We start from the raw sequence: 11,888 nt of genomic DNA on the forward strand, positions 1-11,888 counted from the left end.
TATATATATATATACATATATATATATATATATATATATATATGTGTGTGTGTATGTGTGTGTGTGTGTGTTGGGGGTGCATTGAAATGAATACGCTCGCTCGTATGTGTGCGTATGTATGTGTATATGTGTTTCTGTAGATGCTGGTATTTCAGTAGTGTGTGTATGTATGTGTGTGTGTGCGCGTGTATCGGTGTATACGTAGCTATGGATGTAACTATATCAAAGTGATAGCATACAATGACTTTGGGATATTAGTGTATTGGTTACGCAGGTGTTAATATGTTGATATATTAACCTGTGTGTGTGTGTGTGTGTGTGTGTGGACGTGTGCTTATATTTGTTTTCGTACATACGTAGCTCTGGGCGTTAATATATGGATGTGTTGGTATACCACAACTTGCGCGTGATCGTGTGATTGCTATTGCTCTGTAACTCCCAGGAAGCTCTGATAAAGCAGATCTATTACCAAACGCGTTCCAACCATGACATCCCGTTATTTTTCTCCTTTATCCAACGTGGTCACCTTAAAGATAGTGGTGTCAGGATTGCCAGAGATTTGTCGGCTTTTTCTTGTCGGTCGAGTAATTACATAGAAACCACTTCTTAGGCTCGTGACTGTTTTTGTTTTTGAATGGCTCATCAGGGTAGATAGAGATTACCTCTAAAATATTCTCAGGGCCTCGGAGACAGGTAGGAGGAAAAGTTACCCTCAGACCAGAAGTCTGGTCCGAATATTTGCTTTACACTGAACTTTGCTAAAGTTACCCAAGAATAGGTGATGGTATTAAACCGGGCGACGCTTTGTGTGTATTGTTGTATGTCTGTGAGTGTAGTGTGTTAAGTGTGTCAATGAGTGGTTGTATGTCAGCCTCTATGTGTGTGTTGGTATGTGGCATATGGGTGTTGGCATATAAGCATTTTTATGGTTTAGAGAAAGGAAGAGAACCAGCACTCTATATCTTTTTAAAACCTTTTATTAAGCAGATGAAGGGCAGCGGCAACGACCCTTCTAAGGGCCTCGGAAACTGGTGGGTATCGAAATGGAATACATCATCATCAGACAACAGATCTGGCTCGACTCTTTGCGGGAGTGTTCTCACTCAAACACTCCCGCAATGTTTTGAAACAAACCTACGTGTATAAACAAATGAAACAGTTAAGTTACCAACACAAATGTTAGACATTTGAAGAATGCACTGCTTTCTTTCTTTCTTTCTTTCTTTCTTTCTTTCTCTTTCCCCCTTTCCTATCACTCCCTCTCTATCTTTCTCTTCCTTGAGAGAGAGAGAGAGAGAGAGAGAGAGAGAGAGAGAGAAAGAAAGAGAGATAGATGGATGGAGAAAAGCAGAGTTATAGTGGAAATACATAGCTAAAAGTCATAAAATAAATAAAGCCTTTAGAGCTCTGTGCTGCCTAAAGCTTCGTTTTGGGATAGATCTGCTGGGATAAATACCAATCTTTCTATAGAGCGCTGGACTGTTTACTTTAGGGCATATACGTCGAAATAAATCCGCGCGTGCGCACACACACATACAGTCACACACACATACATACACGTGCGCAAATACATAAAACGCCACACACAAATACAAGCACTCACAAACACGTGCATCTATTTATGGACATCAAAATATACAAACACATCCAAATACGCAAAGACATTCTCAACCCTATTTACATACATACATACAATTGTAGCTAATTTATCATCTCATGACCCCTGCTACTATTCTCTTCTGCCACTCCAAATTATAGTTGGGGTATTTTTCTCTTTAAGTTCATTCTGCTGCAATAGTAACAGCATATATTTCTTTCATTCTCTAGTTCTGATGAAATATTTGCTAAAAATTATAACGGAGTATCCCGTATGTTGAAAACCTATATTTTGCATCCGAAGATGGCGGTGTATTTCATATTGATGTAATGCTTGCATTGTTCGATTAAATGGAACCGCATGAAACAGCCGTAATGCATTAATACCTTGATATCCTTGTTACTTATTTGCTTTTTATACACATACATATATGTACATACAAATATACACACAACCGCACACGTACACACTCATATGGACGTATTATCATGCACAATCATATTTATACACGCGCACACACATACTCATTCAAATACAAAGACAAATACACACCAATTACACTTAAATATACACACGCACATGCACACAGACATGCACACAGAAACACAAATACTGTATCCTATTATTACATATGTGTATATCTTCATATTATACGCGTAAACACACTCAGACAAATATACCAATATCTACACACAGTGACACACCAACACGCACACGTTACGCATGGAAACCGAATCAAAGAGCGAGCCTCTACATGGGCTAGAAAGAAACAACCAAATCAGTTTCAAATCACTCGTCATCGTCATAAAACAGTTGATCCTTTATTTTTTTTCATCCCAGGGCAGTGGACTAAAATGAGTTATCTCTTTCGCGCGCGCGCGCAACACACACACGTTGCCTAACAGCTTTAAACTTCGGACACTAACAACATGCGGTATTCAATCCGAGCGAAACAGAGTTCAGCTAACGAGAAACCCCTTATTACATCGCCTGATGAGACGCTTCTGCACCGGGGGATGCACCACAACTAGTTGTATAGCTCCCCACCCGCGAGGGATCGTTGCAGGATGTGTCGAAACGATCGTTGTGAGCAATAACGTTTTCCGTGTATTCCATTTCCCGTCTTCATCGTTTGTTTTATACTCAACATACACTGAGATAGATCCAGTGTCATCTGTGTAATTATCATGGATGACGTCAGGTAGCCATAGACAGTGCTTTATCGGCGTACTACTAGGAACATACCCAACACCTAAATATTTTTTACTCTAGGCACAAGGCTCGAAATTTTGGGGGAGTGGGCCAGTCGATTAGATCAACCCAATACGCAGCTGGTACTTAATTTATCGACCCCGAGAGGATGAAAGGCAAAGTCGACCTCGGCGGAATTTGAACTCAGAACGTAAAGGCAGACGAAACACCGCTAAGCATTTCGGCCAGCATGCTAACGTTTCTGCCAACTCGCCGTCTCCCAACACCTAAATATCTACTTCTTTATTGCCCACAGGGGCTAAACCTAGAGGGGACAAACAAGGACAGACAAAGAGGTTAAGTCGATTATATCGACCCCAGTGCGTAACTGGTACTTATTTAATTGACCCCGAAAGGATGAAAGGCAAAGTCGACCTCGGCGTAATTTGAACTCAGAACGTAACGGCAGATGAAATACCGCTAAGCATTTCGCCCGGCGTGCTAACGCTTCTGCCAGCTCACCGCCCTCCAACTCCTAAATATTAACTTACACAAACACAAATACACACAAACCTTATTTCGTATTAAGTCTGACTCTTTCCCTTTGGAAATAACCCCCAGAACACTGTCTGTATATATCGATGGTAAAACATTTCGACAAAATAATGTGTGCATGTGTGTGTGTGTGTGTGTGTGTGTGTATGTATGTGTGTGTGTGTGTGTGTGTGTGTATGTGTGTGTGTGTGTGCGTACGCGTATTTCTATTATGTATGTTCGTATGTGTTTTATAGGCATTCAAATGCGCCACCGCTTGGATACTTATAAAAGATTTTTCTTTGTTGCAAGCATTTGGGCTATCTCCCCAATTTGAGGGTAATTTTATCTCTCTGTTCTTCCCAACCCCTACTATCTTCGAAGGCCTCGTGAAAGGTCATGGATACTGCACTTATACATGATTGAGTGAGACATAGTCCGAAGGTCAGCAACAGTGAACTTCTTTTAAGGTTCTCAACGAGAGAGTTGAAGAATTTGCTGTTTTGCATTTCAAGTCGTTGTTGGCACTCCGTCGCTTACGACGTCGAGGGTTCCAGTTGATCCGATCAACGGAACAGCCTGCTCGTGAAATTAACGTGCAAGTGGCTGAGCACTCCACAGACACGTGCATCCTTAACGTAGTTCTCGGGGATATTCAGCGTGACACAGTGTGACAAGGCTGACCCTTTGAATTACAGGCACAACAGAAACAGGAAGTAAGAGTGAGAGAAAGTTGTGGTGAAAGAGTACAGCAGGGTTCGCCACCATCCCCTGCCGGAGCCTCGTAGAGCTTTAGGTGTTTTCGGTCAATAAACACTCACAACGCCCGGTCTGGGAATCGAAACCGCGATCCTATGACCGCGAGTCTGCTGCCCTAACCACTGGGCTATTGCGCCTCCACATTTCAAGTCGACCCTGATCAATTAGACCGTTTGTACATCTGTTGTTTCAGATGTACCAATCATCTGCATATCTGTTGACATTCTGCACTCTCCAACATGCAGTGGTGAAATATGTGATAGTGGACATATATTCTTTCCACAGTCTAATGTATTTCCATAGATTCTGGTGATGGCCTCAACACAAGCAGGCAAAGTGGACTCGGTCGGAGCGCAATAATTGCTGCTCCTTTCTACTTACCATTGGTAGTGTACATCCCAGCATAGTACTTTGGGTTAATGAAGCTATTGATGCCACAGCTATTTCTGCGTGTATGTATATTTTATTTATTTATTTATTTATTTATTTATTTATTTATTTATTCGAGCATTTATCTTTTCGTTTATTTACTTATTCAGATATTATTTTTGAGTATGCTTGTGTACAGATATATATCTGCATGCTTATTGTGTCGTATCATCAATCTCTTAATTTCTCTATTTGTCTTTCTTACTTTGTCAAATGACATTGCCGTTTTAGCTCCTTTTCTGATTGTAATAATGATTTTTTTTTCCTAGTGGGATTTTATTTGTTCGTATAATCTTTCTTGAAGTGATGGCTATTGAGAATGTAATATCTTAGTCTGAATTCAAATTGTGGCTAGATTTATGTATATTATTTATTATGTATATTTCTTTGAATTAATGAATATTACATATATGTACACACACACACACACACACAGACACACACGCATACATACAGACATACATACATACATACATACATACATACATACATACATACATACATACATACATATATGCATGCGTGCATACATACGCACACACACAAACAAGCATACATACATACATACACACATACATACATACATACATACATACATACATACATACATACATACATACATACATATATGTAATATATATACATAATATATATGATATATACATAATATGCCATAAAATTTCTCGGGCAGAAACACAGATATATGGACTATGACAACTAGAATGAAATGAAAAGATTAAGATTAACTTCTAAACGAAATCTGTGGATAAATCTCTCAATCTAGCTCTAAGACATTTATATATATCTTTTGTAAGATTCCATACCTCAGTCTATTATAAAGAAAAAGAAAATTAAATCTCTGGAATTAAAATATGTATTAATGACAATAATTGTAATAGCTTTTTCACTGGCCACAGGGGACCATCACATAAAATATAAACCTTTTTAATGTAGTGGTAATGGTGGATACAAAAGCGTTACAAAATATGCGGAGGAATACGTATACAAGGAGCGGTGGAGAAGCAGAACGTAATTCAACACAGAATCTAATTAGAAACTAATCCGCAATGTATCCATACAAAGGCACCACAAAAGAGTATCAAATTTTGGGGTTCAAATGCTTCCCTTGTCACCGTCTACCTTACTCACTGTGGAATTGCCATTTTCTGGTTATAAGCTTCTTATAAAATTCAAGAAGTTGTCCCTTCCCAAGCATACCGGTTTCGTTTCTTCTACACACCTTTAATCAACTTTGCTTGAGAATGACATCACATTCTCCACACTAATCTTTCTTTCCAAATGATACAGGAAAAAGCTTATCAAATATTGGTTGAGAAAGAAAGTGTTTGACTCCTGTCATTTCAGCTGATTTTACCCCACAACCTCTTTCTCCATAGCTACAAGACAATTACTTGCTCTTTCTAGTCAAACGAACGCAACAAGGCGATCATCACAATAAACTAGTATCCTTTACGATGGAGTCGTCTAACTGCCAGATACATCCTATTGATAAAAACAACTGTTCGACGTAATATCGCAAGTCAAAAATAACCTTTGGACACAAAACTAGTACATGCAGAATGGCTTCGTTATGCAGATCCGTGTTTGTAGAGTTTATTCCAAGTCGGCAATGACTCACAGCCGGATTGTCCGAAGTTGACTATCGTCCCTAGTTTACAAGTTTTACAGAATAACTTTTCAGGCGATCTTCCTTGATTTTAGAGTCTCCTCGTGGATATTTTCCCGCTTGGTCTCTACCAATCCTCTATAGAATATAAAAGTTGACATTTTACTGATGACAGAGAACATTCAAAATGTCAGCTGCCCAATCTTGGTCTTTGCTTAATCGGGGACAGAGAGACAATGTGTAGGAAGAAGAACCTACCAAACGATGACTACATCTGCTCACAGTTCAATATTCTTTTCAGTCTCAAAGCATATCTTTCTATTATTAGCCACGTCAAAGTGAGTCCCCCGCCCCCACACGATGTATCAGCCACAACAAACAATAACGTATTTCTAAAGTAACGGAGAAATTTCCCAAATATAAAGATCTAGAAATAAAGATTATCAGAATGTAAAGACTGAAAACAGAAGCAATTCCTATAATAATAGGTGCCTTAGGAATTATAAAAAAAGATGCTGACAAATATATAACCGAAACATCAGAAATTATAAACACACAACGTACCTAAAAAGGCACAACACTACTAGACAGCTCTGCCAGGTATTACATAAATTAGTTTTAATTCAATGGAAAGCGTAAAGCTGAAACAAATCATTGCATCTCGCCAAGGTACGCAGAGATGCACTTGATTGTGCAGTGAAGCCATAAAAATAAAACTAGTGAAGAAGACAATAATGCCCAATTATCAAAAGACTGAATGATCTGTTCTATTCAGCAGTAGTGGTAATTTTGAGGGGAACTGAGTTAAATAGAACGAGACCATTATCAGTCAAAGTCTACAAAAATGTGTAAAAATAGCATCACCTGACTACGTGACCGACCAGATTATCGGATGTTGTTAAACATCGCTGATCACAATGCGCTTTGCATCGTTTTAGCTTTCGAATGATGCCAACCCACTGGCTAGCTTAGGTTTCGAAACGTCTTCGAGATCGTAGGTATTGTTTGCTTCTCAAGAACAAACCCATAACAAAATACTAGGGCGTAATATCAGAAATAAACCACAGAGGGCCGGAAAGCATAAAGAATAAAAAGTACGACATAACAGCAATCATGCCCCATCGTAGACGACAATGAGTTCACCAACACTTTGAGAACCACAAGTCACTGGAAAACCCCCTGTGATTGTAAAAGTCCCCAATTTGTGGTCGAAGTCCTGACCAACAGTCATGATTCTGTAATAGCAGCAAGCAATGTATACTGGTAAGCAAACTAGAGTTAACACATGAAAGGTTCCTGGTTGGTGGGATAACATTAAATCAACAAAACATGCTGGCTAACAACATACAGATCACCTTTACTCCAAAAGAGTATTGACATAAGAGCTTTGTATGGCTTCTCACCTGGAGAGCAAAAGCATCTTACTGGACAAACAGAAAAAAGTACTTGGAAGGGACGTATGGCTTGAAGAGCGGTTCTAGATGAGCTATTCCGACCACAAAAATAGCGGAAAATAAATCTTAGTATGGTATTTCATACTAAACCATATTCTTGAATTCTGGATACAGGTCATATAAATAAGTAGTTAATACGGTACACCAACCATGCAATATTAAAACGGAAAACACCTGTTATTACATTGCAAAGAGATGATTAAATGCAGCTCTACATCCACGAAAAAGAGTATATTTAAAGAAGACTCCTCACCCTTTCTAGTCTTCAGAGTTGTCCTAATTCTATTTAAAAAAATGTAGAATTAAACCACTAATGGTTACATATGCCACGGATCAATTAGAAACCATCACTTCTACATGGATGATTTCAAAACTATTTACAATACTCAGCTGGAAAATCTACTTGAAAATGTTAATGGATTCAGCCAAGATATTAAAATCAGTGTGACAAGACAAATGTGCCAAAAGCTACAATAAAAAGAGTGAAATTAATTAGAACTGACATTATAATAATTCAGATACTGAAATTAGAGAATTAAGCCAGAATAAATATTCAAGCAGAGATGAAAGAGATAAGACACAGCACACAGAAATAAAAAAAAGTATTTTTGAAAAAAGAGTCTAACAGAAGAATTTAACTTCTATTAAAAAAATTGAACTCGATGCTAGAAATATGACAGTAGTAATCTCAGTTATAAGCTAAAGCTTCAACATGATAACGGGGAAGTTAAGATTTCGCTTAAGACAGAAGCTTCTTCACTACACTTTAACAACATTTAAAGACCACCACTCCAAAGTTGATACATGTAGGATACACTTACTCCGTACATAGAAAGTTCAGAGCCTAGTCCTACATTTAGAGAATTTCTATAAAGTAACGAGAGTGGAACAAGAAAAATATTTGGAAGCCGGTTGAGTTGTTTAACAAAGAAACATGAATAAACAAGAACTTTCCTCTTTAAACGAAGGAACAGTGAAAGAATGAAGGAACAATGAAGGCATTAGAAACTGGAAGCTAATTAAATTCAGATAAGGATAAAAGAACAGAAAAGGCTAAAAACAAATGATAAAATAAAAACAGAATTCCAAGATATACAAAAGAGGAAAAAGGAAAAAAAAGTCTTTCCATGCCTAATATTCTGCAAGAAGCAACGGAAAGGAAGTAAGCCGGAGTGAAAGCTAACTCTGTCTCAGCTGTCTCAAAAGTTCTGAACTAAATCTAAAAATGTGGGTTATGATTTTAGCTGTACATAATCAATGAATAACTTCAAATGATTTTAAGAAAATTATAATATAGCAAGAGCTAATATCAATTACAAGTACTCTAATCATTACAATAAAACAATTGACACTTCTGGCTGCACAGTCCTTGACAAGTTCGAATATATGATGTAATCAAAAGCCATATCCACTGGGTAATATACCGACGCTTCAATTTGGAAACGTATAAGAAGTGACATGAACAACATGTACCAAACATAGAACATGATAACGTTCTGGGATATGCCAGTCCACACTTGTGAATAGAATAGGGCAAAATCAAGGATAGGGACAAAATTCTCTTTACGACATCTGATCAAAACTTTGCTTGAAATGAGATCGAGAAACTATCAATGTATAAGGATTTTGAAGTTGAAATCAGCAGGATGTGAAACATGAAAGCGATACAAGTGCCGATAATAATTGGTGCAAAAAGTATGATTTAAAAAAAATACAAACAAAACAAAATAAAAAACAACATATTGACCCACCGGTCTACACCAAACCAAGAAATAATTCTGGGATGTATAACGGGAACACTATGCAAACACTTTCAATCTAATAACATGACTCACGCTTCACTTTCTGCACAGTTCTCTCAACACATTTCACTATTAAACCATCGTCGTCTAGTAAAGTCACCAGACTCACAAAGCACGTGCTACCCAACAAGATAATGCATTTTTACATAACTGACAGACACCCGACTTTATAACACTACAAATAACTCATACAACTTATATTATACCCGATTGTTTCTCAATAGTATAACACAGAATATACAGTACATTATCTGCTAAACAACTAACATCACGTACTAAACCACGTAACACGACGGATATAAAACATACTATACACAATAACCAGCCAAAAGAAAAAGAAGATAAAACAATTCACGTTGGATATACTTAACAGCTGGACAAAAGCACTAAATTAACATCAGAAGCAATATAACAAAACAGATGTATCACTCAACACGATACTATATTCTCATAAGACAATGCAGTACATATCTTAGGAATACGGAAGTACGTCTGGTTGTTCACTAGACACTCGCATAAGGAAAATGTCACAAGGAGTGGCATTTTTAAAATGATGAAGTGTAATTTCAAACAGACTGTTGCTATTTCTAGCAGTTCCAGCGATCAAACAGAGGTTCCCTTGTCGTTCTTTTGTTTAAGCCCGTTTAATTGCTTATTCAAGTTTGATCGATCAAAGCCTAAATAAGCAATTAAATGGATCACCATTGGTTTTCGACTTTAAGTGTGTTTTATGGGAGGTGTGTTACAGATTGAACTGAACCCACTACACGATCGAAACTTATTTTATTGACACTGAAAAGGGTAGCAAAAGTATTATCTTCAGAAGTAGTGGTAAAACTATCAACAATAGTAGCAATATCAGTAGTAGTAGTGATTTCTAAGACTCATTAATTTTGAATGGATGGGGGATAGGAAATCTAATTTATCTCAGATGAACGAGACGTAAAGTCGACTACAGTTGGATTTGAACTCAGAACTTAAAGGGATGTAAATAAATACCACATTTCAGATATTTTCATCCACGGCCCATAACTGTTATAACAATACTCAGGGTTACAGAGAGAGGCAAAATGGCAACAAGCAACAAGTGGAACAATAACAGCAGTAACTGTAACAACAGCAGCTGCACCTCCACCACCACCACCATCATCATCACCATCATCATCATCATCATCACCATCATCATCATCATCATCATCATCATCATCATCATCATCATCATCATCATCATCATCATCATCATCATCATCACCATCACCATCATCATCATCATCATCATCATCATCATCATCATCATCATCATCATCATCATCATCATCAACAACAACAATAAAAACTACTGCAACAACTTAAATTGTTTGAAAACGAACTTTATGGATTTCTGAAGCCTTGAAGTTATAATTAATAACTCATTTGTAATATGACCGTCATTAAGATATGAAAAACAAAAAAAAATGTTGCATGAGTGTGTATGTGCACGCACGCTTGTGTGTATGTGTGTGTATATGTATGTGTGTGTGCGTGTGTGCGTGCGTGTGTATGTTTTTGGTACGTGTATTAGTGTGGGTATACAGGAAAACAGACATAAAGATGAAAGCTCTCATCACCACTCAAAGAAATTGTCCAACTTTCCAACCAGCAAGAGACGTATCCTTTACCATTCCTTCAGTAATTTATCAATTCTCCTCAACTTCGAATTATTAAAGGGACGTAAAACTACCCGCAATATATTATTGTATAACAGCGTGAATATTTCAATACTTGAAGTGTATGGCTGTAACTGTTGACACGCTCAAGTATTTCCAATGCAGAGAACCTAACAAACTCAATGACCTTGGAACCTGTTGATATACGTATGTATGTATGTATGTATGTATGTATGTATGTATGTATATATGAATGTATGTATGTATCTGGTAGATTCAAATGTAAATATGCTTGTCGTTGTATACTTCACTGGAAAACAGCGTCTTCCTTTTACGACGATATTGTTTTTTATAAAATATTTGGTTCATTGGTGTAAGGGATTCTAGGACACCGGTGTTTCAGCATGTTGTGTCTCTTTAGCGAGAGGTACCTGAAACTTTGGGCTTAAGGAAGCCACTGGTTTTTGCTTATAATTTCAGCGAATGAACTCTCTGCTGATGGCTGACGTGACTCAACATGTCGAAATACCGGTGTCCCAGAGTCCCTCGCACCAATGCACCTAATATGTTATGAACACCTCATCATAAAAGTTTTTCGCTGCCTGTGACGTACATAGCAGCGACTAGCATATTTATGTTCGAATCTGCCGGAGCGTATTAAGAATAAATGAAAATTGAACATAGTTGTCAAGAGAGGACAAACAAGGACATACAAAGGGATTAAGTCGATTACATCGATCCCAGTGCGTAACTGGCACCTAATTTATCGACCCCGAAAGGATGAAAGGCAGAGTCGACCTCGGCGGAATTTGAACTCAGAACGTAAAGACAGACGGAATACCGATAAGC

This window comes from Octopus bimaculoides, chromosome 7 (genome assembly GCF_001194135.2).
Source record: "Octopus bimaculoides isolate UCB-OBI-ISO-001 chromosome 7, ASM119413v2, whole genome shotgun sequence".
NCBI classification, from domain to species: Eukaryota; Metazoa; Mollusca; class Cephalopoda; order Octopoda; family Octopodidae; genus Octopus; species Octopus bimaculoides.